The sequence below is a fragment of the Geotrypetes seraphini genome, chromosome 3 (assembly GCF_902459505.1).
Source record: "Geotrypetes seraphini chromosome 3, aGeoSer1.1, whole genome shotgun sequence".
Lineage (NCBI taxonomy): Eukaryota > Metazoa > Chordata > Amphibia > Gymnophiona > Dermophiidae > Geotrypetes > Geotrypetes seraphini.
In genome coordinates, this window is record NC_047086.1 from 260,094,930 (window position 1) to 260,116,319 (window position 21,390).

The window sequence follows — 21,390 nt, forward strand, 5'->3', positions numbered from 1 at the left end:
TATATGTAGAACCGAGAGCATGTATACGGATTAATCAATCATACACTGACTTCTTCCACATATACAGGGGAACTCGGCAGGGATGCCCCCTTTCTCCCTTATTGTTTGCGGTGTCCCTAGAGCCGCTTGCAATAGCTGTTAGACAGCATGCATCATTGGTAGGGGTAGTGAGCGGGGAGAGAGAACATCGAATAGCGATGTTTGCAGATGACATCCTCCTATACGTGGGACAACCTGAGCACTCTATACCTTATATACTACAGCTATTTGACACATATGGGGAGGTCTCTGGGTTTAAAATAAATCTAACCAAAACGGAGATTTTGAATCTGACGCTAACAAGGCATGAGATGGATAGGTTGCGGGATATTTTTCCCTTCCGGTGGGTGGAGCAGGGGATTAGATACCTGGGAATTTATATTCCTTCAAACCTTCAGAAAATTTATGACAAGAATTATTTGCCTATTTATAGGCAGATCAGAGCGGACCTGCAACGTTGGCATGGGCTGTGGTTATCCTGGTGGGGCCGGATTGCGATCATAAAAATGAATGTACTCCCCAGACTGCTGTTCCTTTTTCAGACTTTGCCTATCCCAGTTCCATTAGGAGATTTGAGGAGACTGGATAGGGACATTCGAAGCTTTATTTGGCATCGTAGATCGCCTAGACTTTCCAAATCCTTGATGTGGGCCCCTAGGGAGGAAGGGGGCAGGGGGTTGCCTAATTTGTCGTGGTATTATCAAGCGGCGCAGTTGAAATTGGTGCTAGAATGGGAAGTTGGGGAATATAAAAGTGGGGTACAAATAGAACAGAATTGTAGTGGTATAGTACCTCTGAAATTCCAGATGTGGGCATCGGATGCGCAACGCATGTGGGTTCAGAACATGTCTAATCCCTTTTTGCAACATTTGGCACGATTATGGAGTCAAACGCGTAAACAGATGGGTGACGGGGTTTTGGTTTCAACATTGGCGGGGATACAACACGAACCTTTATTCCCAGCGGGCAGAGACAACAGGGTCTTTCACCGATGGTACCAAAAGGGGTTAAAAGTGTTTCGTGATTTCATTGGAAAGGATGGACCAATCCCATTTCATATACTTCAACAAAACTATGACTTACCAGACGGGGACTGTTTTGCCTATTTGCAAATTCGGCATTTTATTATAGCTCAGGGTTGGGGCTCTGGGCTAAAGATTGATAAGGAACCTTTGGAAAATCTCTGGTTGTTGCTGCAGAAAGCACCTAAGCCACTGTCAGTGATCTATCAATTCAGGAGGGGTTATGTACTAGCTACTTATCCCTTCAGATTGGCATGGGAGAGAGATCTGGGCATTCAGTTGTCGGATAAAGATTGGGAATCGATTTGTCGGGAGGCATATAAGGCTTCTACCTGTGCCTTGGTTCAGGAAAATGCATACAAGGTGCTGACGAGATGGTACTATACGCCAGAACGCCTGCATAGAATCTACCCTGGAGTGCCTGACCTCTGTTGGAGATGTGGAAGGGAGGGGGGATCTTTTATGCATATCTGGTGGGACTGTACAATTATTCAGCCCTTCTGGAAGGTGGTGACTGATACCTTGTCTGAATGCCTGGGGGAATGTGTTGTTCTTTCTTCTAGGAGCTGTCTCTTGGGCCTATATAACTCCAGGGATTGCTCTTGGCAGACTAAATTTCTTAGATGGGGATTAGCGGCTGCGAAATGTCTAATAGCCAATCATTGGAAAAGTGTGGAAGCTCCCTCTCGAGATGTATGGGTGTCTCGTTTGCTTTCCATAGGAAAGATGGAGGTAGCCATAGCAAAGAGAAGACATAACTATATTGTATACTTTCATACCTGGAGGAAGTTGGAAGAATTACTGGCTGCTCTGTAAGGGACCTTTGCCTTGTCGTCTGCCGGAAGAATGGGGTGGTGGGGGAGGGATGGAGAATGTGGATAATGGGGAAATTGGTATTTAGCGGGGATATGGGGGATGTGGGCGTATGTATATTTGACATGATTATATTTTGTTTACAATTCACGTTAATTTTTTGCTGTTAGGACATGATACTCCTTGATGTATATATATACTGCTGAGTATATTGTATTGCTCTTGTGCATTGTTAATCATAAAAGTTTATTTTCAATAAATACTTAAATATTAAAAAAAAAAAAACCAAATCACTTTTCTCTTCTAATTCACTGCAGCTCTATGAGATTTTTCGAGCTAATGTTCTTTTGCACTTAGCTATAGTCAAATGATGGATAGGAATAGGTTTATTTCATTTAAGCTAAGGGAAAACAATATTTTTTCTGAGTATCCTTTAAATAATGGTTCACAAATTAATTCAGCCTGCTTAAAGGCTGGGTTTTGTTTTTCATATTATTGCTTTTGTTTTTATAATCCTTAAAAAATAAGGGGCAGTTCTCCAAGTGGGTTCTTCCTCATAGGTACCCTGAGAGTGTACAGGGAGCGCCTGTTATCCCAGGACAAGCAGGCAGCATATTCTCAACATGTGGGTGACATCACCGACAGAGCCCCCTATCGGACGTTTCGGCAAGCAGACTTGCTCGAAGACCTTCAAGCTTGCGATTGGCCCATGCATGCACGTGTGCCCCTCCCGCCCAGTCTAGGGCATGTGTCTCCTCAGCATCCTCAGTTCTAAAGTTTCTGTGGAGCCAGAAGCCCTGCTCCCTTGCTTCGCGTGAATTCACTGTGCCTCTTTGCACTGTAGCTTACTTTTTTTACTTTCGGGTGAGTCACTGTGCTCGCGTCTTTATTTTCATTATTTTTCACTTCGTGTTGTTTTGACCAGTTTGCCGGTCTTAGTGTGGCCGCCTGGCCTCGCGGGGCCGCGGCTCTTCTTTTTCTTATGTCCCGGCCTCGTACCAGATTCAAACACTGCACTAGGTGCAACCGGGTGATCTCCATCACCGACCCCCATCGCTGGTGCGTGGAGTGCCTCGGGGCTGAGCACCATGCAGAGTCTTGTCCGCGTTGTGCGACCCTACAACCATGGGCGCTTCGTCGGAGGGTGGCCAGAATTCTCCAACTGTTTGGCTCCATGGAATCTGTGGGACAGGCCTCAAGCTTGGTCTCGGCCCCGTCGTTGGGTGCCTCGGCCTCAAAGTCCTCGGCCTCGAAGACCCTGGTCTCGGTTCCTCCGGTTGTCCCGGCCTCGGGTAAGTCTCCTCTTGCCTCCTCAGGTGCGCCAGGGAAGAAGCCTGCCTCGGAGTCTCATGTAAGTGCCATGTCGTCGGCCTCTTCGAGACATCATTCCAAGTGTGCCTCCTCTTGTAGGGAATACTCTTCTTCGAGGTCGCCCCCGAAAGAGCACACTGCTGCACCACCCGACCATCACCTGGTCTCGGTGCCGATGTTCGAGGACATGCTAAAGGCTATCCTAACTACCCAGCTTTCCTCAGTGGTGAGCCAATTGGTCCCAACCTCGACTCCATTGGCCTAGGCCTCGACCCTGTCTCGGTTCAACCAGCCTGGGCGTTCTTCCATGGTCTCTCGGGGCCAGGTTCGCAAGTCTCCCCGCTTGCCCTCGAATGACTCTTCCTCTTCGGACTTGGGCCATGTGGCCTTTAGAGGTTCCCCGCTCCTCGCCTTCTGCCTCGGCGTGGCTCGCTCCTTCTAAGAAACTAGGTCTTCGCCTCCCCTTCAGGGCTGGTCTCCGCCCTCGAGGTCCACAGGGCATCTGTTGCCCTCGCTTTTGGAGGCAGGTTCTCGCTTGTCTTCACCCTCGTTGCTATCCCCGGGGTGCAGGTTGGACGTTTCCCGGGTGATTGCTTCGAATCGTGCCGTTGTGCCCCGGACTCCTGGGTCTTCCCCGAGTCATCTGCGGGGCCATTCTTCCTTGCCCACGAGGCGCTTTAGCAGAGCCTCTTCAGTCTCTCATTCTCGAGACTCCGAGGCTCCTGCTTATTATTCGAGAGAGGTTTCTCCCTCTTTCTCGGCCGCCCCCAGGTCTCGTTCTGGGTCACCTATGGAGGACAAGTCTTCCTCTCGTACTTCCTCCTTCACTCAGTTTGTCTCTGACATGGGTAAGGCCTTGCAGCTAGATCTCCAAGCTGAGTCCCGTTATACCCAGGAATACTTGGCGGAAATGGGGGCCACTCATTCCCCTCGCGAGGCGGTCCGCTTGCCTCTTCACCAGGTTCTTTGGCAGACTTTTCTCCGGAACCTGGAGACTCCTTATGCTGTTACCGCCATTCCCTCCAAAATGGAATCCCATTACCGGACAGTCCCGGTCAAGGTGTTTGAACATGCTCAACTCTCACACCAGTCCTTGGTGGTGGAGCCTTCCTTGAAGAAGTCGAACCCTTCCAAGGTATACGCTGCGGTCCCTCTGGACCAAGAGGGGTATACCATGGACAAGTTTGGGCGCCGTCTCTATCAAAATTCTATGATGGCGAACCGGGTCCTCAACTATAATTTTACTTTCATGTCCTACCTCAGGTACTGTGTGGATACCCTGCCAGCCTCTCGGCGTCAGGAGTTCCACTTTCTCGAGTATACCATCTCACAGCTCCGCATCTATATGCCTCTATAATTGTCCTCGAGGGTCACTGCCTTCGCTGTCGCCATGTGGCGCCTTGTCTGGCTCAGGATTGTAGATATGGACCCCAACCTTCAGGATCGTCTGGCCAATCTCCCTTGCGTGGGGACTGAACTCTTTGATGATTCCATCGAGGCTGCCACTGAGCGCCTCTCAGAGCATGAAAAGTCTTTCGCCTCTCTGGTGAGACTTAAGTCTAAGACTCCTCCTGCTCGACAGTACAAGATTCCCCCTCGGCGATACCTGCAGAAATCTACTCCTGCATTCCCTAGACCGCCTCTGAAGCAGCCGCAGCAGCAGCGTCCTGCTAAGACCCAGCCACCGGCTCCGGCAAAGCCTGGGCCGTCTTTTTGACTATTTCAGTTGGAGCCTGCCAGCTCCCTCCTCTCTGGAGCCCTCCCCTCTCCCCATCGGGGGGTCATCTCCATCATTTCTATCCTCAATGAGAAAGTCTTACCACAGACAGTTGGGTGCTTTCCATTGTCCAGGAGGGGTACTCCCTTCACTTCTGTTGCATACCCCCGGACCTTCCGCCAAGAGAGTTTCCTTCTGTCGGGTCTCAGTTGCCTCTTCTTCTGCAGGAGGCTCAAGCCCTCCTTCGCCTCTGGGTGGTCAAGGAGGTGCCTCTGGATCAGTGGAACGAGGGGTTCTACTCCCGTTTTTTCTGGTTCCCAAGAAGACAGGGGACCTGCATCCGATCTTGGACCTCAGGGCTCTGAACAAATTTCTGGTCAAGGAGAAGTTCAGAATGCTTACTCTTCCTCTATTGTATCCCCTGCTGGACGAGAGGGACTGGATGTGCTCGTTGGACCTCAAGGAGGCTTACACACACATACCGATTCATCTGGCCTCTCGCCGTTTTCTGAGATTCCATGTGGGGGATCTCCACCTCCAATATCGTGTTTTAACCTTCGGCCTGGTAGGCTCTCCAAGGGTCTTCACGAAATGTCTCGTGATGGTAGCCGCAGCCTTACGTCTCCGGGGACTATAGGTGTTTCCCTACCTCGACAACTGGTTGGTCAAGGCATCGTCTCGTCTGGAGATTTTGCGAGCAACGAATCAGACTATTTCGCTCCTTCAACGTCTGGGATTCGGGGTGAACTTTCCAAAGTTTCAGCTGTGTCCGTCTCAGTCCCTCGAGTTCATCGGGACGATTCTAGACACGATTCGCCTCCGCTCATACCTACCTCGTCCTCATCAGGAGGTCCTTGTTCGTTTGTGCCAACGAGTGGCCGGCCTGTCCTCGGCCCCTGCTCGGCTCCTGATGGGCCTACTCGGCCACATGACCTCCACGGTTCACGTGACTCCTTTTGCCAGACTTCACCTGCGCATACCTCAATGGACTCTGGCGTCACAATGGAACCAGGATCGAGACCCTGTTTCTCATCGCATTGTCGTGACTCCTTTGTTAAAGCAGTCTCCGCTGGTGGATGCTCTCTTCCAATCTTTCCAGAGGTTTTCTGTTTCATGCTCCTCCTCCGCAGAAGGTCCTCACGACGGACTCCTCAGCCTACGCTTGGGGAGCTCATCTGGACGGTCTTCGGACCCAGGGTCTTTGGTCCAGTGCCGATCAACTCTGTCACATCAATCTCCTGGAACTTCGAGCGATTTTCCTCGCTCTGAAGGCTTTTTCTCACCTAATTCGCGGCAGGTGGTGCTGGTTCGCACGGACAACCAGGTCGCTATGTATTATGTCACCGAACAGGGTGGCAAGGGGGTCCCTGTCCCTTTACCAGGAGGCGATGCAGCTCTGGGATTGGGCCATACGCCGCAAAATATTCGTTCGGGCGGTCTACATTCAAGGCAGAAACAATTGCCTGGCGGACAAGTTGAGTCGTCTGCTTCAGCCTCACGACTGGTCTCTTCATTCCTCGACCCTGCGTCAAGTGTTTGCTCGTTGGGGGACTCAGGACATCGATCTGTTCGCGTCTCCCCTCAATCAAAAGTTGCCCCGCTTCTGCTCCAGGTTTACACCCCTTTCAGGATCGAAGCGGATGCCTTTCTTCTGGATTAAACAAACCTTTTTCTGTATGCGTTTTCTCATTCCCTCTCATCCTGAAGACTCTCGTCATGCTCAGGTCCATGCACGCCACCATGATCCTGATAGCACCTCGGTGGCCCCGACAGCTGTGGTTCTCCCTTCTGTTGCAACTCAGTTCCAGGGAGCCTCTGCTTCTGCCTGTTTTTCCTTCTCTGCTTATGCAGAGTCGGGGATCTCTGCTTCATCCCAACCTGCAGTCTCTGCACTTAACAGCTTGGTTCCTCGAGACTTGATGTCTTCCTTCCAGTTCTCACAGCCCATGCTGGATGTCCTGGAGGCGTCTCGGAAGGAGTCCACTCATCAGTGTTACCATCAGAAATAGACCCGTTTTTCTTCCTGGTGTGCTACATGGCGACAGGAGCCACAATCTGCCTCCCTATCCTCTGTCCTGGATTATTTGTTGCACTTGTCAGGTGCTGGACTCCAGTCCTCATCGATTCGAGTCCACCTCAGTGCCATTGCTGCTTTTCATCAGCCGATTGATGGGAAGCCTATCTCTGTTCATCCTGTAGTTTCCCGCTTCATGAAGGGTCTGTTTCATGTACACCCTCCCTTCAAGCCTCCCCCGGTCGTTTGGGATCTTAATGTGGTCCTTGCTCAATTGATGAAACCCCCATTTGAGCCGCTGGCGCATGCTCACTTGAAATTTCTCACTTGGAAGGTTGTGTTTCTTGTTGCTCTCACTTCTGCCCGTCAAGTCAGTGAGCTTCAGGCCTTGGTGGTGGACCCACCTTTCACTGTCTTCCATCATGATAAGGTGGTTCTCCGTACCCATCCTAAGTTCTTGTTTAAGATTGTTTCAGATTTTCACATCAACCAATCTATTGTTCTTCCTGTGTTTTTCCCGAAGCCCCACTCTCACCCCGGTGAAGTGGCTCTGCATTCTCTTGATTGTAAGCGTACGCTGGCCTTCTACTTGAAGCGCACCGCTCCTCATCGTACTGCCCCCCTGCTTTTCATATCTTTCGATCCTAACCGCTTGGGGCGTTTTGTTTCTAAGCGGACCATTTCTAACTGGTTGGCCGCTTGTATCTCTTTCTGTTACGCTCAGACTGGTCTCTCCCTGCTGGGTCGAGTCACAGGCCACAAGGTCCGAGCGATGGCAGCGACTGTTGCTTTCCTCCGCTCGACTCCCATTGAGGAAATCTGTAAGGCTGCCACTTGGTCCTCGGTTCATACATTCACCTCTCACTATTGTCTGGATGCTTTCTCCAGGCGTGACGGCCATTTTGGCCAGTCAGTGTTGCAAAATCTGTTCTCCTAAATTGCCAACTCTCCCACCTTCCCATTCTGGTTAGCTTGGAGGTCTCCCACATGTTGAGAATATGCTGCCTGCTTGTCCTAGGATAAAACACAGTTACTTACCATAATAGGTGTTATACAGGGACAGCAGGCAGATATTCTCGCAACCCACCCACCTCCCCGAGGTTGGCTTCTTTGCTAGCTATCTGATCTGAGGACAAGTCAAGTCCTGAAATGGTTAACCTCTTTTCTATCAGACCGTTCTTCTAGAGTTAGATTCAATGATAACTATTCCTCAAATTATACCTCAACCTACGGGGTTCCACAAGGGTCTATTCTGTCACCTCTCTTATTTAACATTTTTCTATCTCCTCTACTCACTATCTCGCAGTCACTGGGCTTTACATCTTTTTCCTATGCAGATGATATTCAACTACTACATCCTTTCAATCCAGAAAATAATGAAGAAATAAAAGCCATCAATAAAAGACTGGTTAAACTGTAACAAATTGGCACTGAACATTCAAAAAACTAAAACCATGTTTTTTACCTGGAAAGGAAACTTAACACCAATTTCACCGTTCATTCTTGATAGTACCCCTCTAGAATCTGTACCTAAGTTGAAAATTCTCGGAGTAGTGGTTGACGTCGACCTATCATTTCACAGTCATATCAGTGAAATAGTTAAATCTTGTTTCCATAGATTACGTCTTATCCGCTCGATTTCCACATTTTTAGATCCAAAATCTGTCAATATATTAATCCATTCTTTGATCATATCCAAAATTGATTACTGTAATTCTCTTTTAATTAATATAACTCAGAAAGAAAAAAGACGACTTCAAATAATTCAAAACACTGCAATAAAATTAATCCACAAAGCGAAAAAATATGATCATGTCACACCACTAATGATTAAATCACATTGGCTTCCCATCTCCCACCAAATTAACTTTAAAATTCTATTTCTAGTATACAAAACACTAATCTTCAACGAACCACAATTTATGTCAAGAATGATTATCCCATATAATGCTCCACGCTCTCTACGATCATCTTCCTCAAACCTATTAACAATTCCCTCCTTAAAAATCATTGGTACAAGAAGAAATTATATATTTTCCGTTATGGCCCCTAAATTATGGAACTCTCTGCCAAGTTATATTAGAAATGAAAAAGATCTTTTATCTTTTAAAAAAATTTTAAAAACCTTTTTGTTTCAAGATGCTTTTGATGTATAATACAATGTATCAAAAGTATGTCTAGATTATATTGTGGTGTTCAATTCTTGAAAACCTGACGCCTCAGCCCCACCACTCCGCCGCAATGTTCAATTCAAAAAAGCGGGAAGTTTAATGTGGGAGCCTCATCATTGGCTGTCGGGTTTATAATGATTTTTACTTATTTGTTTTTTATTTACTTTTTCAATTCTATTAAATTTTAAGAACCTTTAAAGAATAAATATTATAAGACTCTTCAATTCTTAATTTTCATAGTATAAACTCTAAAAGTTGTTTATATACTCATCTCAGCATAAACCCAGGGAGTCAGACCCGACATGTTTCACACAGATGTGTTTTATCAAGGGTCTCCCTGTCGAGTATAAAAAAGAGAAAGTTGTCACATACAATTGTATAACCTCTCCCTCCAATCTCTAATAAATTAAAAATTAGAATTGAACACCACAATATAATCTAGACATACTTTTGATACATTGTATACTATCAGTCTGGGTTACATCATATAACTATCTTTTTGCCACACGGTTTGTAAGTTTGATGTATAATACGGCATATCTTAGACCCTTTACTTTTTGTTATATTTTGTTATGATTTTCAAACTCATATCCCCTCCCCTCCCTATTGTATTTTCCCCTTTATGTAAATTCTAACAGAAAATGAAATTGTAACTTCTCCCCCCTTTCCTCCTCATTCGTGTTCGTCTCTATTTCGATTATTTAAATTTTAATTGATCCATGTAGTCTGTTTTGTGAATTGTACGTGAGACCATTATCTAGTGGCTTTTAAATTGTTCATCGCTTAGAAAATTTGTATAAGCGATTCATCAAATGTTAATAAAACTTGAAACTTGAACTAGACACGCTGAGGAGATGCATGCCCTAGACTGGGCGGGAGGGGCACATGCGCGGGCCAATCGCAAGCTTGAAGGTCTTTGAAAGTCTGCTTGCGAAAACGTCCGCTAGGGGGCTCCATCGCTGACATCACCCACATGTTGAGAATATCTTCCTGCTGTCCCTGGATAACACCTGTTACGTTAAGTAACTGTGCTTTCTATAGCAGTGAATGGGCTTCCAGGTTCCATTACAGAATGGTAGCATATAGCCTTAGATTCAGGCACCTTGCAGCTACAGCAGCCATAGAGCTGACGTAACTAAGCATGTCCAGTTGTGGCAAGAGCTTGTGTAACTAATAATATGTATAACATGAAAACAAGCCCATTCCCCACCCACGTCTAACTCCTTTCTGTTTGTGCAGCATAGCACTTATACTGTATGTGCTGTTATAGAAAAGTGCTTAAGGTGTGAATGTGCATAAATGCATATTCACAGGCACTTAGTTTTATGGTTTATAGTTTATTCTATCAATGTACCACTTTTCAATCTAATACAAAACCATGGAAAAAGAACTCCAAAAATTATAGGAAAATGTACATGGTGTTGGGAAAAAGAAAATGGGATCCCCAATATTTTTCCAAATCACCCCAAAACAAATGTATTATTAATAAAAAAAATTATTCCTATTAAGAACATAAGAAATGCCTACCAGATCAGACCTGGGGTCCATCTAGTCCGGCGATCCGCACACGCGGAGGCTCAGCCAGGCACACCCTGGCGAATACACTAGTCACTCGTATCCCTCAATGTCTTCTGCAAGAAGATGTGCGTCCAATTTTCCCTTAAATCCTAGAATGGTGGTTTCCTCCACCAGCTCTTTCGGGAGAGAGTTCCAGGCGTTCACCACTCGCTGTGTGAAGCAGAACTTTCTGATGTTTGTCTTGGCCGTGTCCTTTCTCAGCTTCAGGCCATGACCTCTGGTCCGAGACTGAGTTACATTTGCCAATGTGAATAATGCTGTTTCTTGCTCACCATCCTTTTCCCCCTGCTGGTGAGTGAGCTTGCTCCATTATGTCTATCCCTTTTAGCAATTTAAAAGTCTCTATCAGATCCCCTCTCAGTGTTCTCTTCTCAAGGGTGAATAGTCCCAGTTTTCTGAGGCGATCTTTGTAGCTCAAGTTCTCCATACCTTTTACTAGCTTTGTCGCTCGCCTCTGCACCCTCTCCAGTAGTGTTATATCCTTCTTCAGGTATGGAGACCAGTGTTGGACACAGTATTCCAAGTGTGGTCTGACCATTGCTCTATAAAGCGGCATTATGACCTCCCTTGATCTACTCATGATTCCTTATTTATCATGCCTAACATCCTGTTAGCTTTCTTTGCCGCTGCTGCACATTGAGCCGATGGCTTCAGGGTTCTATCTATCAGTACTCCCAGGTCTTTTTCTTGTTCGCTCTTCCCCAATGTTATACCTAACAGTTTGTACCCATGCTCCTTGTTTTTACTGCCCAGGTGCATCACTTTGCATTTTTCTACATTAAAACTCATCTGCCAATTTTCTGCCCATCTCTCAAGTTGCTTCAAATCTCTCTGGAGTTCTTCGCTGTCTTTTTGTGACCTGATTGCTCGGCATAGTTTTGTGTCATCTGCAAACTTGATGATAGCACTGGTCATTATCCCAGGACAAGCAGGCAGGTATTCTCACTAGTGGGTGATGTCATCAGACAGAGCCCCGGTACGGACGTCTCACAAGCACGTGTTGCTTGTAGAAACTTAAAGTTTCTAGATGCCCGCAGCGCGCATGCGCCGGTGCCTTCCTGCCCGGAGATCCGGGCGTGTCTTCTCAGTTCTTTCTTTTCCGCGGAGCTGAGAAGTTCAACTTCATCATGCGCTAGCTGAATTCAGTTAAATTTGCCTTCCTTGTCCGCGTTTTCGCTTTCTTTTAATTACAGTTAACAGTACTTTTCTTTTTCAGTTAAAAAAAAAAAAAAAAAAGAAGATTATTTCCTCCGGCGGGTCGAACGGGCCGGCCACGTGGCTCAGGCCCACTGGCTTCGACCTCGCGGCGGAGATTTTCCGGCCTATGTCCCGGCCAATCACCGGGTTTAAAAAGTGCAGCAAGTGCCAACGCGCGATTTCACTCACGGACCCTCACTGGCGCTGTTTGCAGTGTTTGGGCCCTGACCACATCCCGAAATCGTGCAAGCCTTGCTCTACCCTTACGGCACGCTCATTCAAGCGGCGTTGCCTATTGTGGGAATCGATGTTCAAGATGGACGCAGCTAAGGATCCCTCAGCCTCCACTTCATCTGATACCTCCCCGGTTCGGGCAAAACCGGTATCGACCCCTCCTGCATCGAGCGTGGCGAAACCGGCATCGCTCACCCCGACACCATCCACGAGCTCGACGTCGGTGCCTGCCCCGGTCTCCTCGGTTCAGGTACCTCTTCCTTCCACAGTGCCACCAGTGGTCATCAAAGTGCCGAAAGCTACTAAGCAGAAGCACTCGGCCTCGAAGGAGCGCGATGTCCGTGCAGGAGGACCCCCTTTCGGTGCGGATCCCTCCTTATCGGCTTCGCTACGGTCCGTGCTGGAAGCTCAATTCGTTGAGCTCATGCAGACCATCGGACCCGGGCTCATCGCTGCCATACAGGGTGACCTCCCGGTACCGGTCCAAAGGGGCGGTCCGCCCCCTCCCCCTCCCCCACACCGTTCGACCTCGACAACCGACGAGGACGAACGGGGGAGGGCGGCGATGCCCACGCGGCAAGCCTCGCTTACCGATATGCCGCCATTAGAACCCATTACGCCTCCGCGCCAACATGGGACCAGACCTCCGATCGATACTCGAAGCCCTGGGCATAGTCAGGAAGAGTTCTTCCGTACTCCTTACCAGACTTGGGTAGCATCGCAAGAACCCGCATCGCAAACCCAGTTGCGATCCACCGCTTCCAGCCCTATCCACTTGGGGGCCTCGGGAGACCACGCGATGCACAGACGATCCCGATCCCCGTCCCGCCACCGAGACGGGCACCGATCGAGACACTCATCCTGGCACTCCTCACGCCATTCGGAGGTGTCATCGCAGAAAAAACTGCAACGTAGGGGATACTCCTCATCAGAGGTGTCCCCTCCGGGGGGCCCGGAGTACGAGGAGACATCGGTGCCCGATTCTCCTTGCCACTCCCCGATGTCCATGGACCTGGAGGCCTCCTCCTCCTCCAGCCCGTCCCACAGACCGACGCTGGCGGAACAATTGTCCTTCTCATCATTCCTCCGACAAATGGCGGATGATCTGGATGTGACCCTTGACACGGGCTCCCGATACTCCAAAGAGTATCTGGACACCATGCATTTACCTAACCCTCCAACGGAGTCGCTTCGGCTCCCCCTGCACAAATTACTTGACCAGACCTTCATGCAGTGCTTCGAAACACCGTATTCCATACCGACGATCCCCAGCAAACTCGATGCTCGATACCGCATCGTGCACCACAAAGGGTTTGAGGGCCCTCAACTCTCCCACCAATCCCTACTGGTCGAGTCCTCCCTTAAACGCTCTCATCCCTCCCAGGTCTACGCCTCTGTACCGCCGGGCCGAGAGGGGAGAACGATGGACAAATTTGGTAGAAAATTCTACCAAAACTCCATGATGGCGTCACGGGTGCTGAACTACAATTTCTTTTTCTCTTCCTATCTGGAGTTCTTCTTGCCGGTGCTCCGCAAGTTCACTCCGTTCATAGACAACCAAGCTCGATTCGAGTTCGAGGAAGTGGTAGCCTCCCTCTCCCAATTACGCCTCCAGCTGATGCAATCCTCCTTCGATGCATTCGAACTCTCGGCACGCGCCGCCGCAAGCGCGGTAGCTATGCGTCGCCTGGCATGGCTCCGTACAATCGATATGGATCCCAACCTCCAGGACAGACTCGCTAACGTACCATGTGCTGGAGCTGACCTGTTCGATGAGTCTATCGAAACTGTTACCAAGAAGCTGTCGGATCATGAAAAATCTTTTCAATCCATCCTGCGGCCCAAACCCAAACCTCAACAGTCTCGACCTTCCAGGCCACCCCTGATTTACCAGCGGCGTTACATGCCCAGACAAACGCCTGCTGCGAGACAGCCTGCGAAGAGACAACCTCCCCAGAAGTCTCAGCAAAAACCTCAGCCACCGGCTGCACCTAAGGCTCCCCAGCCCTTTTGACGCCCCTCCCGGGAGCATAACCTCGGCCTCTCCCATAGGGGGCCGCCTCCATCTTTTTTACCATCGATGGGAGGCCATAACCACGGACCTATGGGTTCTCACCATCATAAGAGAAGGATACTCTCTTCAATTCCACCGGGTCCCCCCGGACCATCCTCCAAGAGAGTATCCTTCAAGCTCGACGCAGACCGCCCTTCTTCTTCAGGAAGTCCAAACCTTACTTCAGCTTCGGGCTGTCGAGCCGGTCCCGTCAGACCAATTGAACCGAGGGTTTTACTCCCGGTACTTCCTCGTCCCGAAGAAAACGGGCGACCTGCGACCCATTTTAGACCTTCGGGCCCTCAACAAGTTTCTGGTCAAAGAGAAGTTTCGCATGCTGACTTTGGCTTCTCTATACCCCCTCCTCGAGCAGAACGACTGGTTATGCTCCCTGGATCTCAAGGAGGCCTACACTCACATCCCCATTCACCCGGCCTCCCGAAAGTTCCTCAGATTTTGGGTGGGAAATCTGCACCTACAGTATCGAGTGCTACCATTCGGCCTATCTTCGTCCCCCAGAGTCTTCACAAAGTGCCTGGTGGTAGTGGCCGCAGCACTCCGGGACAGGAGTCTACAGGTGTTCCCATACCTCGACGACTGGCTCATCAAGGCCCCGTCAGCCCCAGAGGTCACTTCGGCGGCCTTGGCTACAACCTACTTCCTCCAAAATTTGGGCTTCGAGATCAACTTTTCCAAGTCTCATCTACAACCCACCCAGTCCCTCCCCTTCATCGGAGCGGTCCTGGACACCACCCGACTCCGAGCATTCCTGCCCCTGCAACGCATGGAGTCCCTTCTTCATCTCTGCCAGGCGGTGTCTACTCGCCAAACTCTACCGGCGAGACAACTGATGGTGCTCCTGGGCCATATGGCCTCCACAGTACACGTGACACCCTTTGCCAGACTCCACCTCAGGATCCCCCAGTGGACCCTGGCATCACAGTGGAATCAGACGTCCGATCCACTATCCAAACACATCTCAGTCACACCTGCTCTTCGGCAGTCTCTACTTTGGTGGATGACCTCTTCGAATCTATCCAGAGGTTTGCTGATGCACTCTCCCCCCCATCAGAAAGTTCTCACAACCGATTCGTCGAATTATGCATGGGGGGCCCACCTGGATGGTCTCCGCACCCAAGGATTCTGGACCAGTGCGGAAAGACTACACCAAATCAATCTACTGGAACTCAGAGCCATCTTCAATGCGCTCCAAGCTTTCCAACACCTACTTCACGACATGGTAATCCTCATTCGCACAGACAATCAGGCCGCCATGTATTATATCAACAAACAAGGAGGCACGGGCTCGGCCCTCCTTTGCCAGGAAGCTCTACGAGTCTGGGACTGGGCGGTGCGCCACAACGCCCTACTCAGAGCTGTATACATCCAGGGGGAGAACAACGTCTTAGCAGACAAACTAAGCCGTCTGCTACAACCGCACGAATGGACTCTCCATTCCAGCCCCCTTCACCAAATCTTCACGCAATGGGGGACGCCTCAGATAGACCTCTTTGCGGCTCCCCACAACTCCAAACTGCCTCAGTTTTGCTCCAGGATCTACACTCCTCATCGCCTCGAGGCAGATGCTTTTCTACTGAACTGGGGGAAACGATTTCTATATGCGTTCCCACCATTCCCGCTGATCCAGAAGACTCTGGTCAAGCTGAAACTCGAACGGGCCACCATGATTCTAATAGCTCCTCGGTGGCCCAGACAACCTTGGTTCTCCCTCCTACTTCAACTCAGCAGCAGGGAACCAGTACCACTTCCAGTGTTTCCTTCACTGCTTACTCAACATCAAGGATCACTACTTCATCCCAACCTGCAGTCTCTCCACCTGACAGCTTGGTTCCTCTCAACGTAACCCCTCACCAATTCTCACAAGAAGTGAGGGAGGTCTTGGAAGCTTCCAGGAAGCCCGCCACTCGACAATGCTACTCCCAGAAATGGACCAGATTCTCCTCATGGTGTGTTTCTAAGTCAAAGGAACCTCAGCGAGCTTCCTTATCCTCCGTGCTGGACTATCTCCTACACCTATCTCAATCTGGGCTCAAGTCCACATCCATACGAGCCCACCTGAGCGCTATTGCGGCGTTCCACCAGCCCCTACAAGGGAAACCCCTCTCGGCCCATCCGGTGGTCGCCAGATTTATGAAAGGACTCTTCCATGTTAACCCTCCTCTCAAACCACCCCCAGTAGTTTGGGACCTCAATGTAGTCCTTTCCCGTCTCATGAAGCCCCCGTTTGAACCACTCAACAGGGCCCCTCTTAAGTACCTCACCTGGAAAGTGCTTTTTCTTGTAGCCCTTACGTCCGCTCGCAGAGTCAGCGAACTCCAGGCATTGATGGCGGATCCACCATTCACAGTATTCCATCATGACAAGGTGGTCCTCCGCACTCACCCGAAATTCCTGCCTAAGGTGGTCTCCGAATTTCATCTCAACCAATCCATTGTACTTCCAGTATTCTTCCCTAAGCCCCATTCTCACCACGGAGAATCGGCCCTTCACACTCTAGACTGTAAACGTGCCTTGGCTTTCTACCTGGATCGCACCAAGCCACACAGAACCACTCCTCAACTTTTTGTCTCCTTCGATCCTAACAAGTTGGGAAGACCCGTATCAAAGCGCACCATCTCTAATTGGATGGCGGCTTGTATCTCTTTCTGCTATGCCCAGGCTGGATTATCACTTCCTTGTAAGGTCACAGCCCATAAGGTCAGAGCAATGGCAGCCTCAGTAGCATTCCTCAGATCAACACCAATCGAGGAAATTTGTAAGGCTGCCACCTGGTCCTCGGTTCACACATTCACCTCACATTATTGCCTGGATACTCTCTCCAGACGGGATGGACAGTTTGGCCAAACAGTATTGAAAAATTTATTCTCTTAAGTCGCCAACTCCCCCTCCATCCCACTGAGGTTAGCTTGGAGGTCACCCACTAGTGAGAATACCTGCCTGCTTGTCCTGGGATAAAGCAATGTTACTTACCGTAACAGTTGTTATCCAGGGACAGCAGGCAGCTATTCTCACGTCCCACCCACCTCCCCTGGGTTGGCTTCTCAGGCTAGCTACCTGAACTGAGGAGACACGCCCGGATCTCCGGGCAGGAAGGCACCGGCGCATGCGCGGTGCGGGCATCTAGAAACTTTAAGTTTCTACAAGCAACACGTGCTTGTGAGACGTCCGTACCGGGGCTCTGTCTGATGACATCACCCACTAGTGAGAATAGCTGCCTGCTGTCCCTGGATAACAACTGTTACGGTAAGTAACATTGCTTTTCTTCTTCCAGGTCATTTACGAAGATATTGAATAAGATAGGCCCAAGAACTGAGCCCCGAGGCACACTGCTAGTTACTTTCTTCCAATCTGAGTACTTCCCATTTATGCCCACTCTCTGTCTTCTGTTTTCTAGCCATTTTCCTATCCATCTTAGTATATCCCCTTCTATTCCATGACTTTGTAGTTTTTTGAGAAGTCTTCACCTGTGAGGCACCGGGACACGGACCACAGTTGAAGGCAAAACAAATTGCGGTAGACCCGTTTCAGAATTTTGAGTTCACACCTGAAGACATCTACAGCGAGCTGACAAGGCTCAAGGAGAACAAGGCCATGGGACCGGACAATTTACATCCAAGAGTGCTTAAAGAATTGAGAGATGTTCTGGCGGAACCGTTGGCCGTGCTCTTCAATCTCTCACTAAGCACGGGGAAAGTTCCATTAGACTGGAAAACAGCCAACGTCGTTCCTCTGCATAAAAAGGGTTGCAAGGCTGAGGCTGCGAACTATAGACCGGTGAGTCTCACTTCAATAGTGTGTAAACTCATGGAAACACTAATTAAGCATAAATTAGATACGATCTTGAATGAGGGGAATCTCCGGGACCCCAGTCAACATGGATTCACCGAGGGTAGGTCCTGCCAGTCCAATCTTATCAGCTTCTTTGACTGGGTAACAAGAAGGCTGGACTCGGGAGAGTCCTTGGACGTCGTATACCTTGACTTCAGCAAAGCTTTTGACAGCGTCCCACACGCAGACTGCTGAACAAGATGGAATCGATGGGGTTAGGAGTAACACTAACTACATGGGTTAAAGATTGGCTAAGTGGCAGACGGTACCCTCTCTAAAACGTCGGAAGTGACCAGCGGAGTGCCGCAGGGCTCGGTCCTGGGTCCACTTCTCTTCAACATATTCATTAGGGATTTGATTCAAGGGCTTCAAGGTAAGGTAACCTTATTCGCTGATGACGCCAAACTATGCAATATCATAAACAGCTACAATCTACAGGATACTATGGAACAGGACCTCCCTACTTTAGAAAGTTGGTCCTCTATCTGGCAGCTGGGCTTCAACGCCAAGAAATGTAAGGTCATGCATCTCGGAAATGGAAATCCATGCAGAAATTACACCTTGAATGGAGAAACTTTGACCAAGACTATGGCAGAACGAGACGTGGGAGTGTTCATCAGTGCAGACATGAAGACTGCCAATCAAGTGGAGAAGGCTTCATCTAAGGCACGGCAGATGATGGGTTGTATCAAGAGAAGTTTCGTCAACAGGAAGCCTGAGGTCATGATGCGATTGTACAGAGCCATGGTGAGACCTCATCTAGAATACTGTGTGCAATTCTGGAGGCCACATTACCGTAAAGATGTGCTCAGAATTGAGTCGGTTCAGCGGATGGCCACCAGGATGGTCTCGGGGCTAAAAGGTCTCTCGTACGAAGAAAGACTGAACAAATTGCAGCTCTATACTCTCGAGGAGCGTAGGGAGAGGGGAGACATGATTGAGACATTTAAGTATATCACGGGACGGGTCAAAGTGGAAGATGATATCTTTCTTCTCAAAGTACCCTCGGACACAAGAGGACATCGGCTCAAACTCAGGGGAGGGAAGTTTCGTGGAGACGTCAGGAAGTACTTCTTCACGGAACGAGTGATAGAGCATTGGAACAAGCTTCCAGTACAGGTGATCGAGGCCCGCAGTATCCCAGACTTCAAGAATAAATGGGATACCTATGTGGGATCACTGCGAGGGTCATACCAATGAATAGGGTCGCTAGGATATTGACTTAATAGAGCAGGTCAGTAGAGTTATAAGGGTGGGTCAATGGTGTGGGCAGACTTGATGGGCTGTAGCCCTTATCTGCCGTCATCTTTCTATGTTTCTATGTGGTACTTTGTCGAACGCTTTCTGGAAGTCCAAGTATATTATGTCAACCGGTTCTCCGCTATCGACTTGTTTGTTCACTCCCTCGAAAAACTGAAGTAAGTTTGTCAAACATGACTTCCCTTTCCTGAAGCCATGCTGACTACCTCTCAGCAGGTCATGGTTATCCAGATGCTGTACAATGCTGTCTTTAATCAAAGCCTCAACCATTTTCCCAGGGACCGATGTGAGACTCACTGGTCTATAGTTTCCCGGTTCTCCCCTTGATCCTTTTTTGAAGATTGGTATTACGTTCGCTATCTTCCAGTCTTCTGGTATCCGTCCGGTTCTAATTGACAAGTTAGCGAGGGATTACAGTAGTTCTCCGATTTCCACCTTTAGTTCCTTTAATACTCTCGGGTGAATTCCGTCTGGGCCAGGGGATTTGTCACTTTTTAGTTTGTCAATCTGATAGTATATCTGGTCCAGATCCACCTTCACTGTGGTGAGGCTCTCCTCTATTTCCCCCTTGAAAACTTTCACTGTTTCGGGTATTGATATGGTGTCTTCCTTGGTAAAGACAGAAGCAAAGAAGGAATTTAATCTGTCTGCAATCTGTTTGTCATCTTTGATGTATCCTTTTCTTCCTTGGTCGTCGAGAGGGCCCACTGTCTCCTTTGCAGGTTTCTTCCCTTTAACATATCTAAAAAATGGTTTGAAGTTTTTGGCCTCTTGGGCTATCTTTTCCTCATAGGCCCTTTTGGTTTCTCTCACAGCCTTGTGGCACTTCTTCTGGTCGTCTTTATGACTGTTCCAAGCCTCAGTTGTTTTCTCGCGTTTCCATTTTTTGAATGAATCTTTCTTTTCCCTAACTGCATCCTTCACCTCTTTGGTTAGCCAAGCTGGTTCTCTTTTGGCTTTAGTTTTCCTTCCTTTGGCTATCTGCGGGATGTATAGATTCTGTGCTTCGGTGATAGTTTTTTTTAGTAGGGACCAAGCTTGTTCTACCGTTTCGATTTCGGCTATCCTTTTCTTGATCCGTTTTCTTATCATGGCTCTCATGTTATCATATCTTCCTTTTTTTAAGTTAAAGGTCTTGGTTAGGGTCTTGGTTCGCTTCCCCTTCCCGATGTCGAGTTTAAAGTAGATCATACTGTGGTCGCTCGTTCCTAGCGGGACCGTGACTTCTACATCTTTTGTTTGCCCAGTTATGCCATTTAGGACCAAGTCCAAGGTGGCGTTTCCTCTTGTCGGTTCTCCTACCATTTGTTCTAGGAAGCAGTCACCCATCATTTCCAGGAACTTATTTCTTTGCCGCAGCTTGAGGTTACTAGGTTCCAGTCTATTCCTGGGAAATTGAAGTCTCCCATGATCATTACATTGCCCATACTACATTCATGTCTTATTTCTTCTATCATCTCAGAGTCTGTTTCCTCCGTCTGTCCTGGGGGGTCGATAGTAGAGTTCTATTTTTGTGTCTGCTCCGTTCTGTCTGGGGATCTTTACCCAGAGGGACTCCAGTTTCTTTTTCTCCTCCGCCTTCCCTTCTCCAGTAGATTCTACTCCTTCCTGGACATATAGGGCAACGCCTCCCCCTTTCTGCCCTGTTCTGTCTCGTCTGTAAAGCTTGTATCCCTGCAGTACTGTATCCCATTCATTTTCCTCATTCCACCATGTTTCTGTTATGCCAATGATATATCTATTTCTTCGTGTCTTGCTAGTGTCTCCAACTCCCCCATTTTATTTTTCAGGCTTCTGGCATTCGTGTACATACATTTAAGCTCCCTTTGTGCTGCCTTCTTGGACTTTCTGGGCTTCACAGTTCTTTTTGTGTCTTTCACAGCATCTATTTGCGCTCCATTGTTTTCTCCCTCATTTGCTGCAAGTTCTTCCCCTTTATTTGAGCGGATGTCCTTAGTGCCTGCTGTCCGGGCTATCGACTGGTTGTCGACTGTCCGCTCTCCCCTGATCATCCCACCCCACCCGGCTACTTTTTCATGCCACCTGGCTGGAAAAAATTTCTGGGGAGAACACTGTAATTCTTTTAGTGCACGTTAAACTGTACTAAACTGCCCCTTAGACTGTGAGCCCAC

General features: G+C 48.7%; 1 protein-coding gene across 1 annotated transcript in view; it reads left to right on the forward strand.

Moving 5' to 3' along the window:
- The window catches only part of POLR1B (RNA polymerase I subunit B), a 185,312-nt gene that overhangs the window by 157,243 nt on the left and 6,679 nt on the right, over positions 1 to 21,390 (forward strand). The gene's annotated exons all lie outside the window — the stretch shown is intronic.